Raw genomic sequence first — 19,897 nt, 5'->3', positions numbered from 1 at the left:
GCAGGGTTTGGCTGACTCGCCCCTCTTTATAGCAGAGCAACATTTGGCTCAGGGGTCTCAAATCAATTCCTGCAGAGTGCAGCTTATCAACCCTCTCTTACAGCTCTAACAGAAAATTGTCCTCCATCGCTGCCGATCTTATCTCGCCCCCATTATCACAGCAAAAGAGTAACCTCTAAAGAACTCAGGCTCATAACTTCCCTGTTACGCAGGGACCAACTGTTATTCACAGCGTGTAAATGAAGAAGTGAGGCAGTGACTGATGCTGGAGCGCTGGGACACTCTTAGACACCTTTTGTCAGCTGAAATGTTCATCCTGAGCTCACCACCAGCCAGACCGTGGTGGCAACCAGAAGCATTGCCCAGCAGAGCTCCAGGCATGAAGGCAGCTTCAGGGCACGCTCATGGCAACGTTGCTGTATATGCTGCTTACACCTCACTTTCTTTCTTCTGCTTTACTCGCAGATGATCGGAAAATTCACTGCTAGTGTGTCAGAGATGAGCCCCACGTCGATCCCCATGGAGGACCTCAGCTGGCAGTGGCTCCGGGCCTCGCCTGCAGCCTCCGGAGCCGCCAGCCCCGTCTCCAGAGCACGGTGTTCGCAGGAAACTCGGCAAAGCGAGCAATCCGCGTTTCTGCAGAGGAGCTTTCGGAAAGGCTGTGTAAAACCTCCCCTCTTCCAGCAGCCTCCATCGCAAGGCACTCACAATAGCTGCAGCGGGGAAGGCAGTGCAGATTTTTTCTTTCATAGCAAGAGAAGATGGGGAAGGTGGGAAGAGGCCAATTTTTTTTTTTTTTTTTTTTGCTTTCTCATGCACAAAAGGGTCCTTATTCATTTTAATAGCAGGTTCTCTCACACAGCAATCAGCTCTGTCAGCCAGGCGGCAGAGAAAGACTCCTTATGCAGCTACCTCATGCAGAATATTGCCGCTTAGACCTTCTCGCCTGCTCTCTGAGGATGGGAAACTAGATCCATGACAATCTCAAAATGGAGAGCATTAGCCCTGAACAAATAAGTAGATTGCAATAACGGATACAATACGGAGGTTTCCTCTAGGAGCCAATATTTGTATTCTTCACAGCTGCATCTTTTTCTGGGTTGTTTTTTTTTTTTCCCTTTTTAGCCTGAAGTGCTCCCAAATGCTTCGTGCCATGTGGCTGCTTCTTATTTGCATCAAAGACCTGATTCATCGCTGCTCTGCACTTTGATAGATTACGTATGCTCTGGCACAGCAGATATAAAATGCTCATCGGAGAGTATGGCAAGCCTCTTCTGCAGCGGTACGGACACTGATCCCACGTGAAGGAGACGGCGCTCCAGCTCCGACATGTCTGCCGAGTGCTGTGGCTGGAAGAGGAACCCCCAAGGCAGAGCAGGGGCCCCGGGCCTCCATCAAGTGAGAGAAAAAAAAAAAAAAAGAAAAAAAAAAAAAGGAATGGAAACAATAATGAAGCATGGGGTTATTGTAGGAGAGAGCGAGTAAAAGAGGTTGTTTGGGGACAGTGAAGAAAATGCCAGATAGGGAAGAAATAGTGCTCTGAAAAAAGACAATGGAGAAACAGAGTGAAACAATAGAAACCCCATGTTAAAACAGAGCAGGGAGATCGCTGATCGCGGGCGAGCAGTTTTTCACGAAGGTGTTGCAGCTTTATTCACTCCCAACACACACAGCTTAGGGGATGCAAATAAAACTCTTCGTGTACGTAGTTAAATTGAAACTTTGGTGCTAACGTGATGCCATGAGGGAGACGGTTTTTACTCGTGAAATGTGAAGGGGGGGGGGGGTTAGAAAATGGGCAGCAGCCAGGAAAACGAGTGAACCTGCGTCACCTGATGGAAGGTAGGAAACCTGCACCACACACACAGCAGGAAAGAAAACAACGCAAACAAAGGGAAGAGCATCACATTACGCTTGACATGAAAATATGCTTAGCATTTTCAGATTGCATCGGCCCTTTAGCGGTGATGGGTTCACCTGCAACTCATCCACATATGACATTTAGAACAAGTTGAATAAAAGATCAGTATTTCAACAACTAAAGTCTCCAGCCTTTTGTCTGATGGAAAAAATCAATTCCAAATGTGGAAATTTCAATACAGACTATAATTTTGTTACAATTTAGATTTATTCTGCTTGCTTTCCTTTTTGTCCTTCCCCTCCTCTCTGTTCTTCAGAAATTGGCTCTGATGCTTCGCTCTCGCTTGCCACAGACCCTTTGCAGCTGAGTTTAATGCAGCAGGAAACGAGCCCCTGCCCTGCTTAGCCCAGGGAGTGAACCCCCTCCTTCCAAATCCCCTGTTATCTTTGGGATAATAACACAGGATCCTGGTGCTCCAGCATCTTGCAAATTTTATTTTCATGCAAAGCAACAGTAAAGCATGTTGCTGATGGCTTTTTAAACATTTTCAGTCTAGTTTATAAGAGCTAGTCATGAACTCATTTTGGCTTTCTCCTTTTCTCACTAGAGCGAGGACAAGCATCCTCCAGCTCTAACATGTTTAAATTATGGTTGTTTTGAGCATTTCTGAGGATCCAGCTACTCCGATTACTTTGAACTATGACTACATTCGCGTCAGGCCAGGCACGCAGACCTGACTTTGCTCCACTGGCACTGCTACCAGGTCAGCTGAAGAACTGCCTGAGTATTTGCCCTGGGAGCGATGACTCCGCTCCAGCTCCTCAGAGCCTGAGCCTTCCCACCAAACGAAACGGCCAATGCATCTCCCCTGTGCCCTGGGGATGCTGCAACACCAGGGAGCGAGGCCGGGATGGGCTCCAACCTGCAAGGAGAAGCTGTTTGCAGGGAGACCATGATTTCCTTCAGCCATATGTTTTTGCTCTGGAGTAAAAGGTACGGTGCCTCATTGCGTGCGCTTCCCCCGGCATTTGCTTGGGCCTGCCTGTTCCCAGAGCTTTGTTGCAGCACGGAGTTCTTCAGCCTGTTTGGGGTTTTTTTTGTTTGTTTGTTTGTTTGCTTCTTGGCTTGGGGGAAGAGTTATAAATTTATGGGTAAACACAGCTAGTGTTTGGAATTAGACTGAATTGGGATATTTGATTCCTATCTGGGCCCTTGCTTAATAATTTGAGGAGGAACTGAGCAGAAAGACCTTGCAGAAGGTGGTAAAGGCATGTGGGAGAGACAGGGCAGGTGTCCCACAGCCATCTCCTCCCGTGGTGGTACCACAGAAGAGCAGCAGCCCCAGGCTGGGGCCAAGAGAAGCGAGTGATGACTGCCCCACTCCAGGCTTTCAGATGAGGAAAGCGCTGGTGCTCAGGCAGTGCTTGGGGCCGTGGCAGCCAGCTAGATGGTAGAGGACAACTGGAGGGTGCCACATCCCCTTGGCCAGAAGACCAAGCAGCTCCTACACTTGCATGTGCTTCTCCAAGGCTCTGCAGAGCTGCCGGGACCGGTGACTACGAGTCCCCTGACAAACAGTGCTTGCCCTCAGACTCTCGTGGATCAGCAAAGAGCAGACACGAATGCGTTAATTACAGGGACTCTCAGCACCTTCAGCCTCCAAGGATCCTCCGGGCTCTAAAGAAGCACTCTCAGCCGCTTTTGCCCCTCATATCAAAAGCAGCCGGAGCAATTAGTTTGCCATGGCTGATCGTCAGCCTGTGTTGCGCTCCAGAGGCGTCACGCTGCCTTTCCGTGCTCCCTGGCATCCTTTGTCGTTATTTACAGGCAGCTTCTGGCAGTGATCCTCTGGCTGCCCCTGCTCCCAAGGTGGGTGACCTGGGCAAGCTTAGCTCCTCCGTGCACACAGAGAGGTCGGCAGCAGGGGTGCAGCAACAGCCCAGGGTTTAATTCCCTTCCCTAATAGACCCTGTTGCGTTTCCAATGAATTCGGTCAAACCTGAAGGCTGGGGCGAAGGAAGATGCGGGTGCAGCTCCAGGTCAGGACACGCGGTGTTTGCACACAGACTGCGCCATATAATAAGTGAGAGAAAGAATCGTAAAACAGATGTTCTGTGCAAAGTGCAAATTACCCAGGTACTGAACTTCATCCCTTGCCACTTACAACAGCCATAAACACGAGGTATGTTTATTGTGGGTTGTGGAGGGCTTTTGTTTTGCTCCTTTATCATTACTTTGTACCAACAGCATTGTGGATCCAGCGATGACATTCAGTGAGTTCACAGGGGGTTTTATGTGAGAACTTCTGTGGAAGGAGTTGCTGATCTGGAGCATTGGATTCACTGGGAGAGGTACCACGGCAAGGTTCTGGGTCCTGCTTGGAGAAAGAACTGCAGACAGCAAAATGCAGCATCTATCTGCATCTCCATCACCTGCCAAACTTCTCTGCCAATCTATTCTGGCCCATCCATACTGATGACAAGAATCTGTCGTCTTCCTTTTTAAGACCTCTCTCTCTTTTGTTTTTTTTTTTTGTTTGTTTGTTTTGTTGTGTGTAAGATTACCACTGTTCCAGTTGTACCAGGAACATAAACTGCTGTGCCCACTGAGAGGGCAAAAAGTACTGTGAATGTTATTGGATGCAAAAACAAATCTCCAAACCTGGTTTAATTTCTTCACTTTAAATGGCATTAGTTTTTAATGCACAGTGGACAAAACCACACAGAGTGTGGAGCAGAGTGCTGGTATAACTCAGTGCCTCTGACAGTATTATCTATTTGTTTAGATAGTGTTGATTAACGTTAAATCATTTCTGCTGGTGATGACTTGCTTCTGGGGTTCGATGGCAAACAAACAGCAAATTCTCTGGAATCAGGATGAGTGCACCTGTGCACGCAGAACAGCAGGCATGTTTCATCTACCTGCAAGGGAAACTCCCGCTCCCGATGCCCTGCAGGCTTCTCCCATTGTGCTTCTTACAAAATATACAGCACAGAGTGCGGGTTTGCTCTCGATGGACCAGATCCTCAGCTGGAGAAAACACTCCTAATTCCACTGGGGTGGATGGAGCAATGCCAATACATACTGGCGGAAAATCTGCTCCAGTATACACTGTTTACTTTTGAGGATCTAAGCATACGCTTCCAACAAAGTGCTGTTTGATAAAAGTTTGTTTGCCAGGTTGCCTTGCCTCGGTCCCTCCTAAAGTGTACACAACAGTATTTTGTATATAATAAGAGAAAATGAAGCGAATGTGTTCCAAGACCTTGTTCGCACGTCCTAATGAATTCAAGAGATGGGAGGCTTTGCTAGACACCAGTTAAAATAACCATAATCATCATTATTATTGCCATGCAAGTATGGAAAAAAAAAACAACTGTTTTTATTATTGGCTGGAACTAGAAATCCAGAGCAGCTGCTAATCATCATGATAAGTGGGTTGTTGGTTTGGACGGGTTTTTGTGCATCCAGGTATTTACTGTGTCCAACTGTAAGCAGCAGTTTTTGTTATCCAAGCCTTTCAGCAACTTCCCCGCCCATGTTCAGATTGAAATATGTTGTAATTGTAATATTCCTCTTATCTCTCTTTTCACCCCTTTTTTGTGAAAGGCTTTTCTTTTCCATTTCTTTAATATTTTACTTCTTCCTCCCCATCCCCTTTTGTTTGTTTGTTTGTTTATTAACTCACCTAGAGCTGTCGAATTAGCAAAGAAAAAAGTAGAAATTACAATTCAAAATTTTCTAATGGAAGAATGAGCATGATTTTGGCACTGTTTCTTGCCATTGTTTTGTTAAGACGGACTCTCCTTAACTCTCCTTTTCCATTCCAGAAACTGCCCTTCCTTTATAAGCCCAGATTTCTTCCCATTTGTGTTCTCTTCCCTCCCTCCTGACTCATTTCCACTTCCCATTTTGGCTGTTTCTTTTCTCCTTCCTTTTCCTTTCTCCAAATGTTCTCTGATCTTGTATTCTGTTATTTTTAATTCCCTTTTCCCAGGCCCGAATCCACCCCCTGACCTGATCTCACTGGTGTGTGTGCCTCTCTACCCCCTTCCTCTCTAGACTGAAAGAACAGTCTGGGCGATCATTTCCTCAAAATCCGACTTTGTCATCCAGCGTCTCGAGATGAGCATTGCCTGCCTTTGTGTGGGAAACCTGGCATCACCACTGCCCTTGCACTGTCCTTATGGCTCTCCAGGAATTTCAAAATATAGTTAAAGCTCCCCTCAGACTTGTTCCATGCTGTTCTGTAATTTCTGACCCATCTAACCAGGGCCTTCTTTCCAGGCAGTTTGGTCACTACGCTACTCCTGCCAAATATTTCTTCTGTACAGCCTTGCCATCTGGAACAGCCCGCCTATGTGCCTTCAGCCTCACTGACTGGCCATACGGTTTCCACTTTCAGCTGAAAAAAAAAATAATATATATATAATTTCCCTTACTGTCATCCCATAGCAATCTGAATGTAGGATGTAAGCAGCAAACATTCGGTCATTTATTTTCCACGGTGTGGGAATAGTTCTCGTATTTGAAGCAATTTCAGTTTTAAAGGAGCCCTGGAGCTTGTGGAATGTGGGCAGTTTTTAGTTCTTTCATCCTAAGTCTCACTAGCGACTAACTATGACTCTGTAAGCTTTTCCATCAGACATCATGTTTGCTAGAACTACCAGTGAACACCTTGCTAGGATATAAAGTATACTTAGAGTGGAAAATTAAGAGGGGAAAAAAGTTTTAATGAAAAGTTGGAGGGAAAGGAAAAGGATTTTTCTGAGTGGTAAAATACTGCATTATTACCTACAAAGGAATTCTTGTAATAATCAAAGCTGGGAGGTCCAATAGCCTTCGGTGCAAAGAATGCTCAGCATTCACCCCCGAAGACCTTCTTTATTCTGGCTATCAGACACAGTATGCTCATGACGGGGAATCAGACCTCTGTACATCACACAACACCACTAGTCATAACTTTTAGGGTTTAGCTGGCAATGAATAAATACTGAGCCTGCAAAGTCAAAATAGTCCTTGAATTGCTGCCTTCAGCAGCAACAGTCATTTAATGCAATGTATTTCAAATCTCCAAATCGCATCCTGATGGGTCTCTTTCAGAGGATCTCTCAAAAATTAAGCACAAATATTTCACTTAGAAATGAAATCCCCGGGGCACTAGATACGCTTCGCTGCAGATTAGTTAGAGCCTGTGGAGTTATAAGATTCCTGAGATGGAGTGCTGAAGATTCCAGGAATTCTCTCAAAGGTGAAATGATTAACCAACCTTTTGTTCCTAGAGCCCAATAATACAGAAAGCAGGTCTGTATTCACTGAGTCCCATGCTGGACTTATCTACTACCTTTTCTGGAGTGTTCACAAGCCTTAAATCTGAGCTGGCATTAAAGAATTTCATTTCAGAATTGTCAGTGAAATAAATAGCTAAGTATTAGTGACATAAGAGTTGACTCAAAACAGAGAGCAGCTTATTTTTCCTCTGAATCTTTTTTCTGAAGATTTCAATCTATTTTATTGGCATGATGAATTATTAATTTCTTTTCAACCATAATAAAACATGTAATGTGCCGATCCACACTATTCCACAGGGCAAAAGTAGGAGCTGCTGCTTTTTTGTACCAGAATCAGGCAGTAATCACGTGTGCAGTAAAATTGTGGAAGAGGTAGAAAGAAGAGGAAATTTCAGTGCAGAGACCATGACAGAGATTTTGTCAATTACCTTGCTGAGAGGAAAAGGCTTCCGCTGCCTTCTCCACCTGGAATTGGCCATCGATCCAGCCACCCAATTGTGTTTTTCATATCACAAAGGGCATTACAATGAGCTGTTCAGACAAAGAAGCTCTCATATGCATTCAGAAGCTTAAATAAATAGGGGTGACAACAGAGATCAGAGAATGAAAAGGTAATGGGCTCTTTGAAAAGCCATCTTTCAATGCACAACCAGTGTTACATTACAAATGTACATTTTCAGTGATGCTAAAGCATAATGATAGCATTTACTTCTTTTCTCCCCAAAACAAATGTAAAATTCAAAAACATTAGTGAAGTCTTGTAATAGCTAGATGATCAAATACAAGAAAAGAGAAGAAAGAGAAAATACTTCAGCAGCTGCCGAATGCACAGACACAATCTGAGGGTGATTTTATCTGTTCTTTCACTGTTTGCTAACAATTTGCAGAGAATACATTCATCATTTTATGGGCCAATATGAGTAAGATTAATTGTAAAGTTACACTGAATGGTTTTGTGGCATTTATTTAACAAGGTAAGTTATTAGTCGCCTAGAAATTCAGCAGACACCACCACCTCTGGCCTTCCTTAACACTGCTTGCTTATTTAAAAAGATGGATGGGAATTTATTTTAGTCCTGTTTAGCATGGGTTGTTCAGCATGGCAAATCAACCACTTCCACTAGTCTCCAGAGAGAAATTCCCTCACATAAAGGAACAATTTCTTCTATTCATTACAAAATTTCCTATATTCATTAAAAATATATCTAAGATCAGTCCAGGGGTAAACACATGGATATTCATTTTCAAAGGTCAGTTTCTTTATATGTATATTATATAGCTTGCATATAAACATCGAGTTTGACCTTTTTCTTCTAAACTGCTATGTTCCACAGTTTACGTGGAGCTTGTGTAAGAGCACAGCTGTCACATTTATTTTGCATCCACACAGAAACTGACTCCCATGCTGTGTGCAGAATATCCCTTAAATCACCGCTTTAAAAAAATGTGCCTCAAACTTGCTTAAAACATATTAATGGAAATGTATCGGTACAAACTGTCCAGTGCAAATAAGCTGAAGAGTGCAAAACTTATTGCTACGTTAACTGCCAGACAACATGGATGTTCCAGAGAGGCTCTTCAGCCGGCGCTGCGTTTCTTCAGCCCCTGCCGCGTTTCTTCAGCCCCTGCCCTTCATCCATTTTGGAGCTGGGCTCGGTGCCCCCGAGGGCTCGGGGTGCTCCGTGGACGGGTAAGAGCGACGGTGGAGAAGGGAGCCGCCCGCCAGGATAGCCGGCTCCCCATTCTGACAAGCCAGTCACGAAATCCTGCCGCCTTCTTTGCTTCGCCCTCTTGAGCAGCTGCCGTGATACCCCTCACCTCTTATGGGCGTCAGCACTGATGCTTTGTGCACGATTACACAGTATTAGAGTTCGGGCCTTTTGTCTTTGCACATGTTGTGACCCATCTATCCCCCTAAGTTGGGGGTGAGATGAAAGGTATAATACATAAAACACCACACTAGTCCTGGTTTTGGCAGGACAGGGGTGGAGGCTGCAGACCCCCGGCCAGAGCCCAGGCACGGGTTTGCGTGTCACGGCCGGAGCACAGGACACGGCACTGGCTGTGCCACCCGGTGACGGGCAGTGCCCGGGTAGGACATCCGCCATCAGGTGCCAGAGAAGGACAGGGCCCGGCAGGGGCCGCGGGCCACCTCAGGGAACACGGCCCAGGCCTCGGTCATGGCAGGATGGTGGGGGCCGGCTGGCCACCCACCCGCTCCAGCCACCGTGGCACCTTCGTCTCCACTCGGTGCCACCTCTGCCCTGAAGAGCCGCGTCCCCTCCCTCGCCCTCCAGTCCTGCCTCCCCCGCCAGACACCCGCGGCCCCTAACTGCCGCCCGGCCGGGGCCTTCTAGCCACCTGCGGGCTCCCCCGCCGCCCCCCCGCGCCTCTTTTCGCGGGAGCGGGTGGCTGAAGACGAAGATCGGCCCGGCCTGTGGTTGGCGCGCCCGCCCGCCCCCGGCCGGCGGCGGCGGCGCAGGCGCAGTGCCCGCATTCCATCATGGCGGAACGGTCGGTTGGCGGTCGGCAGCGCCGGGGTTGAGGCAGGGGCTGCGGCGCCGCACACGGTCAGTGCTGCCGCGGGGCCCCCGGGACGAGGGTCGCTCCCGTGGGCTCCCTCTGATCCCCGTTCCCTCCTCGGGCCGGGCAGGAGAGGGCGGCGGGGCCGGGCCCGGGGGAGAGCGGCGCTCCCCACCCAAGGCGCGGTGGGCAGTGCCAGGAGCTGGCGGCCGGCTGGACTCGCCGGCGGCGGCGGGGAGCGGAGCGGAGCCCGCCGAGGCGGGGCTGGAGGGGGAAGGCGGCGGGATGCCGGCCCGTCTGTGGCGGGAGGCGGCGGGGTGCGGGGGGACGGCGGGGGGCCGCCGTGTGGGACGGGGTCGAGGGGGAGGGGGAGTCGGGGTGTGGGGCGATTGAGGGGAGAAACGGGACCTCGGAGTATGGGGCGGGGGGGAGGGCCTGGGGTATGGGGCAGGAGGAGGGCTGCACGGGTGGGTTGCCCCACGGGGCGCGGGGAGAGCCGGGGGGGTGTCTGGGGTGGGCGCGGGGTATGGGGGGGCCGCTGCTGGCGGGACAGCCCGGCGGCGGGTGGGGAGGGCTGGGAAGGCGGAGGGCTGCGGGGTCGGGGTGGCGGCGGGCCCGCTGGCGGGGCGGGGGTCTCTCGGCCGTGTTCCAGTGAGCCTCCTCCCCCCCCCCCGCTGTGCCTCCCCGGATGGGGTTAATGCCAGCGAGCTCCCCGGGCTCGCTCTTCCCTCCGCCTGTCCCCGCTCCTCTCCCCAACGCGCAAATTCTTCGTCTCTCCCTCTCTCTCTTTTCCCTTCCTTATGTTTGTCTTTTTCTTTAGGGAGGGGGTATTGAGATCTGTAGTCGTTTCCCCCCCCAGCTTCCCCCTCGCCGCCGCCGCTTCCCCCCCCCGCCCCCCCCGTTCTCCCTCTCGGCAGCCGGAGCTGCTGCCTGCAAATGCCACGTAGCCTTCGAGTTGTTCCCCTTGGCTGATCAACGGCTCCAGTACCAGACACCTCCCCCAGCTCCTCCTGGGGTCGGGGCAGGGGGAGGTCAGTTCTGTCATCCACTGTTTGGGTGGTGACCATCTTTCACCCTCCCCCATTCTGCTTTGTCCCCTTCTGCCTTGGGGCAGCAGCAAAGGTGGGGACCCTACTGTGACTGCTTTTCAGCGCAATCCTATTTACTGCCTCTTACAAAAGGCTGTTGACTTCAGCGACGTGTGATTGCTTTCCTACGGAGAACTGGGGGAGAGTCTCCAGGGATTCGTGGCCCCCAGCTGCCCCTCTGCTGCCTCTTATTTGGGGCGCATCATGTGCAGCACATCGCAATAATCTCAGAAAACGGGGTAATAACGCATTGCTGGCAGGTGTATTTGCTTCCTTTAGCAGCTTGCTCTCAGCTGGTTTCTGAGTTTTGTTTCTTTTTAAAACTTGCTATTCACACTTCTTGTTGGAACAATGGAAACTTTCTGTAAGGCTAATTTATTTTCATAATTGATGTTATGTTGTGTTTCAGTTTCTATCCATTCCTATCCATTCTTCAAATATTTTATATCTTTTCTGTCCTGTGGTAACTAGGTTTTTAACATTGGCAGTCCTTCCTTGCTTTACCTGATGCCTAACTGTGAATATTGACACGCAGTACTGCTGCAGATAAGTTCTTCAGTAGGCCAGTACATGTACGCCTATGGTCTGTGACTCCTAATGTTTTTCTAATGTATTTATGACATTTAGTTCAATAGGGAAATACTATCTCGGTCACAGATGGAAAGACTGAGGCACCGAAATATTTATGGCCCAAGGTCACACAGGAAGTATGTGGTGAGGCAGGGAATTGAATCTAGATTTCCTGAGACTCAGATTAGCATTTTAACCAGGGAAGCATCCTCTCTGTATTTTAAGCCAATAAATTGACCTTGGAGTTAATATCCAGTGTAAAAGAGAGCACTTTGTGTTTTTTTTGTTCAGTATCTTTGTGAGCAAGAAGCAAAACCCGAGTTGCTTCCCACACTTGCATTCCTTTCCTTGTTTTATGTAATTTGTATGTGAAAAAGGATAAGGTGGTAAAATAGGAAAGATGTTGACTTTCTCAAGGCTCTGTGTGTGTAATCATGCATGCTGAAAAACAGCCAGCTATTACGTTGTCTTCTCTTTTAGGTCTTTTTACCTTACTGCGTTCCAGATCTCTGAAAGTTTTGGAATACTGTTGTTGTCTGGGAATAATTTGTTCTTAGCTAGGATCTAATATTCTATAAAGCTGAGTTGAAAGCAATCTACTCTGTGTTCATTGGTATCCTGGATCACAGTTTGTGATTCTTAATACAGCAGTCTGAATAAACAGGACTTGTATTGACCGTCTTAAACATCTCCTGGCGCAAGCTATTACAAGTTGTTCACTTGGTTGTAGGCTCAATATTGTTGCAGCAAGGATTCGAAAAACTTGGCCTTAACCGCAATGAAGCGGCACTTTGACAGTGAAATGAAATAATTTCAATTTCTTGGGATTTGTATCTGCACAGGTACATATTTGCAGGCTATTTTCATTCCTGTTATATTAGGATAGCTTATTTTTGTTTGTAAAATTTGGTGATTAATTTTAATACAGAGTTTTACTTGCCAATGGTTCTGAGGAATTGGATGTTAGAATAGTTTAAAGCAATAACTCCTGGTGTATTCACCTTTAGAGAGAATAAAGATAACTTTGTCTACACAACTGCATTTCCTGCCACAACCCTTGATCACAAGATGCATCTTTCTTTGATGTCGTACTGAAACCAAATTTGCAACAAAGTTTAATATTAAAGTTCTATATAACACTTTTAGCAGTCTTTTGTTTGGGTTTTTTGGAGGCTGGCATTTGCATCATGTTGACTGTGTGGGTTGTCACACCCATGCCAACAATCTTTCATCTTTTCTGTTTATTTTTAGTAAAGGTCTGGTGAGTCCTTAAAGAAACAAGATTTCATATGTACTGTGCAAACAGTAAAAATTCCAGGATTCTGCTCACGAGAGAGAGTGCTTGGCCTTGGCAAACCCCCACTGGGAATGCAGTACGTTTGAATGGTACTATGTATGTAGGATTTGTAGACCCATTTGTACATCCATTGTCAAAAAGGGTTTTGGAATCCCTTTGAGTGAATTTCAAGCAAATTAAAATACATCCCTTAAGCTTGGAAGGCTGAAATTGGCACTTTTATTTGGTGACCTGCTATTTCCCCAACTCGGAAGGCTTCTTGTCAAACTGCAGAAGTAAGATTGTAACTTTTAAGAAAATATACAACTGGGAAGGCCTTCTTACAATATTCTGCATCAAGGTCATATGCTGGTATGAAATATTGTAAAGATTCCTTTGCTAGTTACATATTTTCTTAATTGCCTGTCTTAATTTCATTTAATCAGAGAAGAATTTTAAATTTATCTCTGAAAGCAGATGAGAAAACCTCAATATTAGTAATAGTGCAACAGTCAGGAGACTTCAGGAAAAAAATTATGTTTCTCACTTCTAATTTTGCTATATCTCAAAACGATCAGATCTGTACTATCAGTATTTAAAATTGTGGTTGCTCATTCTCTGGTTTCAAGACTGGTAAATGTCAGAGAAGTAACCTTTTCATTTTTTTCACCTGTTTTTAGCAAGTTGTCATGAAGCTTACCAAGGTCAAGATGGTTAGTTTTCAGCTGTTATCTTTGCTGCAAGCCAGACCTTAACTGAAAAGTTTTGGATTCCTGAGTGAGGAGCACACACTGAACTCTTTATTGCATTCTTGAAGAGCTTATTGTAAAAGCAGCGATAATTTATTCTTTCAGTGGTGCTAACACAATCCTTTCTGTGTATTGACCAGCAAAGACAGACCACTGGCTCAGAGCCCTTAGTCCGTTTCAATCTTAATGTAAATCTGCCATTGTTCCCAGTATCTTGATTGATGTGGAAAATGCCTCAGTTTGCTCAAGATTCACTTTTCCAGCATTGGGGCCTGATGCTTTATATTTCTTTGCCCATGTGTCATTAAAAGTAGTTCAGGAGGAACATTTATTAGGCTGTGACTTCAGAAACATCTGCGACTTCAAGACAGTATTACCTTTCTGGGGAAAATAACAATGGATCTGCTGTGTGTGCTGGAGGAAGCTGGGAGCTTCTGCTGGCTGGCTCAGTGCAAAGTTAGCCAGCTTGGGCTGTAAGCTACCTCAGAGAGCTACGGTGGCAGTGATTTCTTACAGTGTTCTGGTAAAACTGCAGAACATAAGTTTCTGTGCCTTATCTTAAGAAAAACTGTATTGGGAATTGACTAATATTTGTAAAGACTTCCAAAGTTTGGAGAGCTGAAACAGAGCAATTTATAATCCTCAGTGTGCAAATGGTTTAGGAACTGGAGCTTGGTACTGGATCCAGCAGCTTGAGAAAGATTATGATTTTTAGATTATTAAATGCAGCATCTTGAATGGCTTCAGTGACTACTGAAGCTCTTCATTACCTTCTTCTGGAGCATCTTTTGTGGAACAGTTTCTAGCATAAAGCGATGCTGCCCTGTGGCAGTTAACTCTGATGGTATTTATGTCCCCTATCAGAGAATAAATATGTTCGTGATGGTTTAAATTTGGATACATTCACATACTTTTTGGAAATGGATTTTCTTTTGTCAGTTTTCTTCTATAGAGGAATAGAGCATTGTGTAGATAACTAAGTAAACAGACTTAATTGTCACAAAACGCACTTCTTATGGGAACCATCTTGATAGTGTTCAAATTACCTTTCACTAATTAGATCAAAGCTTAAGCAATGACACGTCTTTGGCTAATACGACATTAAATGTATGCGCAGTGTTTACACAGTTGTCAGGTTTTGCATTCTGTACATACTGAATGAACGCAAGAAAGCTGCACAAGGTCTTCTGGTTCTTTCCCAGTGGAGTCTTCCTTGAGTTTTATTTGCTGATTGTAGTGGAGTTAATCATTGCCTGTTCTGTGATGTCTTTGGCTCTTCTATTGAATGTAGGTTGTTTCCTCCACCCTTTTTTCTTAGAACTTTATGCTTGCCAAGTCACTAAAAAGAAAATTACTTTTTTCTTGTCTGCAGAAAGAAGACTGAGGGACAGTACAGCACATTGCTCATACTACAGCAGGCACTGACGGTGTAACGTTTATCAACGGGAGGAAATTCAAGTCAGGAGATTGTCAACGGTAACTAGACATAACTTAGTATTCTCCCAGATTTTATGAAGTGTTATTTTCTCATTAAGTCTCTAAGTAACACTTTAAGGTGAAATAATACAAAAGTATTTAACAGACTTCTAAACTTAGGAGTTTTTTTTTTTCTTTCCCCTGGAAGAAATTTTTTGATAACTTATTATCAAATGGAAAAATGAATTAGGGAAGGGAGAACTGATAGAGTTCTTGAGATAAGAAGAGGTTCAGTATTTCCACATAAATAGTATTGATTTTATAAGGTAGCAACCTTATCTTTATTTTCACATTTCTCCCTCTCTCTCTCTCCACCCCCTTCCCCCTTAGCTGGAAGTTTTGTCTTAGAGAGACTTGCATAATTGGCCTTGGATAAAGAAAGTAAATTCTGTTTTTAGCGAAATGCATTTCCTGTGTAGAAAACAGCTGAAGTGGGTAGTAGCATACCAATAAGTGACTGACTAGGTGGCCTTACTCAGATACATTGTTTTTAATTTGAGCTCATGGAATTGACCTCCTCCAGCATGGAATTGATCAGGTCATGGAACTGACCTCCTTGAAAACTGGAAAGAAATCTGTCAGAAAATTGCTATCAGTATGGCACTTGTGAGAGCAAGAAGTCTCCAACTTTTTTTTTTTAGTGAAGATTCCTGTGACTTATTTTCTGATGTACAATACTGCAAGACCCTTATGAATCCATGCTAATTACTTTCTTAAAAATACCAGTAGCCAAAAGTAAAGACAAGTTTTAGAAGCTGTTGGCTAGAACAGTGTGTTTTACACAGAAGGAGAATAAGCAGATGTGCTATAAAGTATATGTGAATCAGAAATCACCTTTTTGATGTAAAGACATAAAGTAGTTGGTTCATCTTTTGGGGAGTTGATGTGAGTATGTCCTGAAGGCCATCATCAAGTTTTTTCTAAAAAGAACATTTATGTATAGAACCACCTGTTGCATTGGTGGACACCTGATCTTTGAAATGCACGTGTTTGAATTCATGTTTCACAGTCTATCTGTGGATTAGAAGACAGCAGTTGTTAATATTACTCAAAATAGGTATCCGTTGATACTGTACAACTATTATATCGTTACTAATTAACCTTGTCCTTTGACAAGTTTTTGATCACTGTATGTGTGGTGTTGGCTGCATATAGCTTAGAGCAGTGTATTCTTTAGCCTAACAGGACTGCTGCATTGAGGAAAGCAACCACATATCAGCTGTGTTAGAGGATAAAATTGCATTTTTGCGTGACGTCACAGCTAATGTACTGTTTATCGAATTGAAAGGCATCCAAGCAGATTTTAATTTTTTCTGTGATGGGGGTGTATTTTTGCTGAGGTTAGGTCTCCTCTAGTGAAGAATTGGTTTTCATGTTATGACTGTGCACCAAAATTCAAGTGTTAGATGCTAATCTCAACTTTGTGAAGAGCAGTTTACCCTGTTTTCCCAAGCCATTTCATGTTTCGTTCACAATTGTCTAGTGCAACAGAAGAAATCAAATAAGGAACTGAATGGTGGCTAATTGATGTAGAATAAAATGTGATGTGAAACTACATAAGTAAGTACAAAACAAGTCTTTGGGGACAAAAGTTGAAAGTGTCCTGTGAGCAAAAGATCAATCAGCACGTGGATTTCTTACAATTTTTTTTTTCTTTATGTCTTTTTATGCTATAGTCTCCTGAGTTGAATAGGTATTTTGGGAGGAAAATCATTTAACCATGTTAAATATGGGGTTATAAATTTGGATGAAGTATTTTTATCTGCTGCTTAATGCCCTTTATTAAATAGCTTCAACATTGATCTCTCTTTAATGGGGATCAGTTGCTTTTAGTGCTGCTATGTGAAGAATTAAAGTGTTCCAAACTAGTGAAGTGGTCTGTACTGTTAACGTATAATTTCAAGTAACTGTAGTATGATGAACCCAACTGAAGGAATAAAGGCAGCCTTAAATATTTGCATGCATGTAAGTAGCTTTAGTACTTTTTAAACACTTGCAAGATGGTACATGTTAGTATTGAGCAGAATGACTGTTTTCATTGTAAGGTTTGATCTGCTTACCCATACATAAGTTTTTGTCCGTTGCAAAATGTCGTGGATGATAATTGTTTAGAATAATTATTCACTTTTGGAAGATATTATGTAAACAACTTTTTGGTCTACTGTAAACTGTCATTTTGCTTATTAATGCCTAGTTTTCTTAGAATATAAACTTCATAAAAACAGATACATAAATTGTCATCCTTAGATTCTTCAAAACTGTGATAATTTACACTTACCCTCATACGTAAAAGTGTGATTACATCCCCAACTTGTAGCAGGTTAACTGATTTACCAGTAAATATTTAAAGCTCAGACACAGAAGCAAATTATTTTAGTGTGCTATCACACATCAGTTGAACTGTGATAATGGTTATATGCATGTTCCTGGCCTTTCACAAATGCTGGGTGATGTGTTTGCTTAAACCTCATGTATATGATCTCATACTTGCATTTTATCTTGCATTTTCCATGAAGTAAAAAAAAAAAGCACATGGTCTGTTACCATGAGACTGCTCAGATGTGGTAATTCATGTAATTTATTGGTGTGTTTTAGCCTCTGGTTTAAGTATAACCTGTTTTGACTAGATTAATTTGATCTGCTGTGCAGCCAAAGCATTACAGCCTGAACCTCTTCTCATGTTGTGTAAGGAAAACAGTCTTCAGTTTGTGTATCCAAATAATTCTTCCTTGCTTGGTTTGCATAATCTCTTACAATTTGAAGGAATCCTTTGCTTTTGCTGTATCTTTGTGCTTGTTTTTGAATTCATGTTTTGTAAGAGAGTTCTTAAGTTAAAAAGCTTGTTTGTATCAATACGTTGATGGGATGCATCAAGCACGCTTCTGATTCATAGAAGCAGATTGAATCAGAGCTAGTGGCGAAACAGCCTTTGCTTTCCACAGTGCATACAGAAACCTGAAAGCAAACCCTTGCTTGTGTTAATCTTGTGAAGTCCTGATATTACTTCTGTTCTGTTGGATTAGACGAAAACTGACTGCTCCGACCACTCTTGTGGTAGGGAGCCTTTCCTGGAAATAGCGGCGTTACTGTTGTTTTGAATAATCTGGATGATTAAGTCAAGTTTAAAATAAAATAAATTGTTGTTCAAGATATGGAACGCAAGTGTTTGGAAAATAACTTTTGGTTCAGATCTTATTTGTGTCACAGCAGCTTTACCATCTTTGTGCTTGTGTCTGCCATCCCATAATGCTCTCTGTGTTAATTTAGGACAGGTATTACCCAGATCTGGCACTGAAAAGGTATGAGTTTTGGTGTTTCCCTGGCATAATCGCAGGAGGTTTCACTGGCTCAGCAAACTGCCATCCATGTCTGTACAACACAGCATGGCATGTTTGGTGTCTGGAAATAGATCACATAGGACAATGTAGTCCAGCCAAGCTTGGGGTGCACTTAAACGTGCCACTTGGCTGGCTGGTCCTCAGCCAGCTCTTACTTGACGTTTATAAGAAAAGCTTTTAAAATACTTAGATATTTATTCCTGCTGTGAAGTAGTTATTCCTTGCTGTAGGGAGGAAGCTCAGATGAACAAGGTACTATGGAATATGTATGTTTCCGTTGCAATGGACTTGTCTGGACATAAAATAGCCATTTCTTTGGACTGTTTCCATTCATTGAAACAGAACTTTTTCCCCTGGAATTGAAGAAGGTTGGTAAATAAATGGGCAGAACTGTTTTCTTTTGAGGGGAAAAAGTATTGTAAAACAGATTCAATTTTATGTTCCACTTTAAGAACAAATTTGTCCCATAGGGGAGAATCGTACTTACTTATCCAGATACTTAACCTAAATTTCAGAATCTTGGAGCATGTGCAGCTCCCTGTAGAAACTTGCAGTTCCCATCTTGTAAATCTTGGCACGGTTTTAAATGTTTTCCTTCGTCTGTTCAGATCTGTAGTTACTTAAAGGTGTAAACTCCCGCTACCTTTTTTGCTGACCAGTTAAGGTTTCTCTGTGGCCGTTACTGCATTATCACCAAGATATATTTTCAGGTACATAGAAGGGCTTGTGCTCTTAGGAGTATAGGGTTGTCTTTCTAGAGCTGTAGGGTTTTATTTGCAAAGAAACACCCTTTTAGCTTTCCAGCTGTTCTTTGCCCCTGTTAACATTAGGATGAGTCCTCTGAGGATGCTGTTCCTGCTGTTGTTCTTTGCAGGGTTTTCCTTTCTCATTTTTTATCATTTTTTGGTTTCAATAGCGTGCTCTACTTCTTGTTGTGACTCTGGTCAGAAGTCTTTTTGGAATTACTTTTCAATAAACTGTGGTGTATGTTATTTCCATAACTTCTAAGTGATTTAGATAGACATTTAGGTATAAAATTTCAGTAGCATGTTGTTAATGTGTAAATAAACTGGTTTCCTTTGAGGCCTGAACAACCAGAACAACATTTTGAAATTCAGGGGGCACAGTTTCACACTTAGATAATCATATTTAAAATAAATGTTACATGGGATTTATTAAAAGCTTTTTCATATAAGCTTGAAAATTTCATGCTTTGTGTAGCTTTAGGACATTAAAATGAGCAGCTTAGCTTATGCCAGAACATGCCAACTTTCTAGCTGGTGGAAAGCAGCAGTCAGTTTTGCATTTAAATACTTTTTTTTTTAACAACATCGATACAGATGGAAAATATCTTAATCCCATTACTTTTTTGAAGTTGAAATAAGAATGAAACACTTTAAGGGCTCAGTCCTTTGAGGCGTTTAGTTCTTTTGAACACTTCTAGAAGCAGGAATAGGACCTTTTAGGAACTACTGGGTTTCGTTTTATGGGGCTGGTCACTTAGGAAGCAGCACAGAAGTGCTTAGGATATGAGTCTGCTTTTTTGGCAATAAGAGTAAAGACATAAAATAAATGAAACAATGGAGAAAAAAATATCTAAAAGAAATGTAATGTTTGCATTTTAGCAACTGGTAATGCAAACTTTACAGGCCTCATAAATGAGTATTTAAGGGTATAGACATTGCTGTAATATGACCAATGAGCATATTGTTAATAACAGCTCAG

The 19,897-nt window shown here is 43.7% G+C and overlaps 1 protein-coding gene across 1 annotated transcript in view; it reads left to right on the top strand.

Annotated features, from left to right (window-relative positions):
• Positions 1 to 9,659: 9,659 nt before the first annotated feature.
• The window catches only part of LOC309676037 (fibronectin type-III domain-containing protein 3a-like), a 50,106-nt gene continuing 39,868 nt past the window's right edge, over positions 9,660 to 19,897 (top strand). Inside the window, exons 1-2 of the mRNA XM_082488483.1 lie at positions 9,660 to 9,722; positions 14,731 to 14,834. The gene's annotated coding sequence lies outside the window, so the exon portion shown is untranslated. The remainder of the gene's footprint in view (positions 9,723 to 14,730; positions 14,835 to 19,897) is intronic.

This window comes from Vanellus vanellus (assembly GCF_965231255.1).
Source record: "Vanellus vanellus genome assembly, chromosome: 10".
NCBI lineage: Eukaryota > Metazoa > Chordata > Aves > Charadriiformes > Charadriidae > Vanellus > Vanellus vanellus.
The sequence above is the reverse complement of the archived record's forward strand: the minus strand, read 5'-3'. Positions and strand labels throughout refer to the sequence as shown.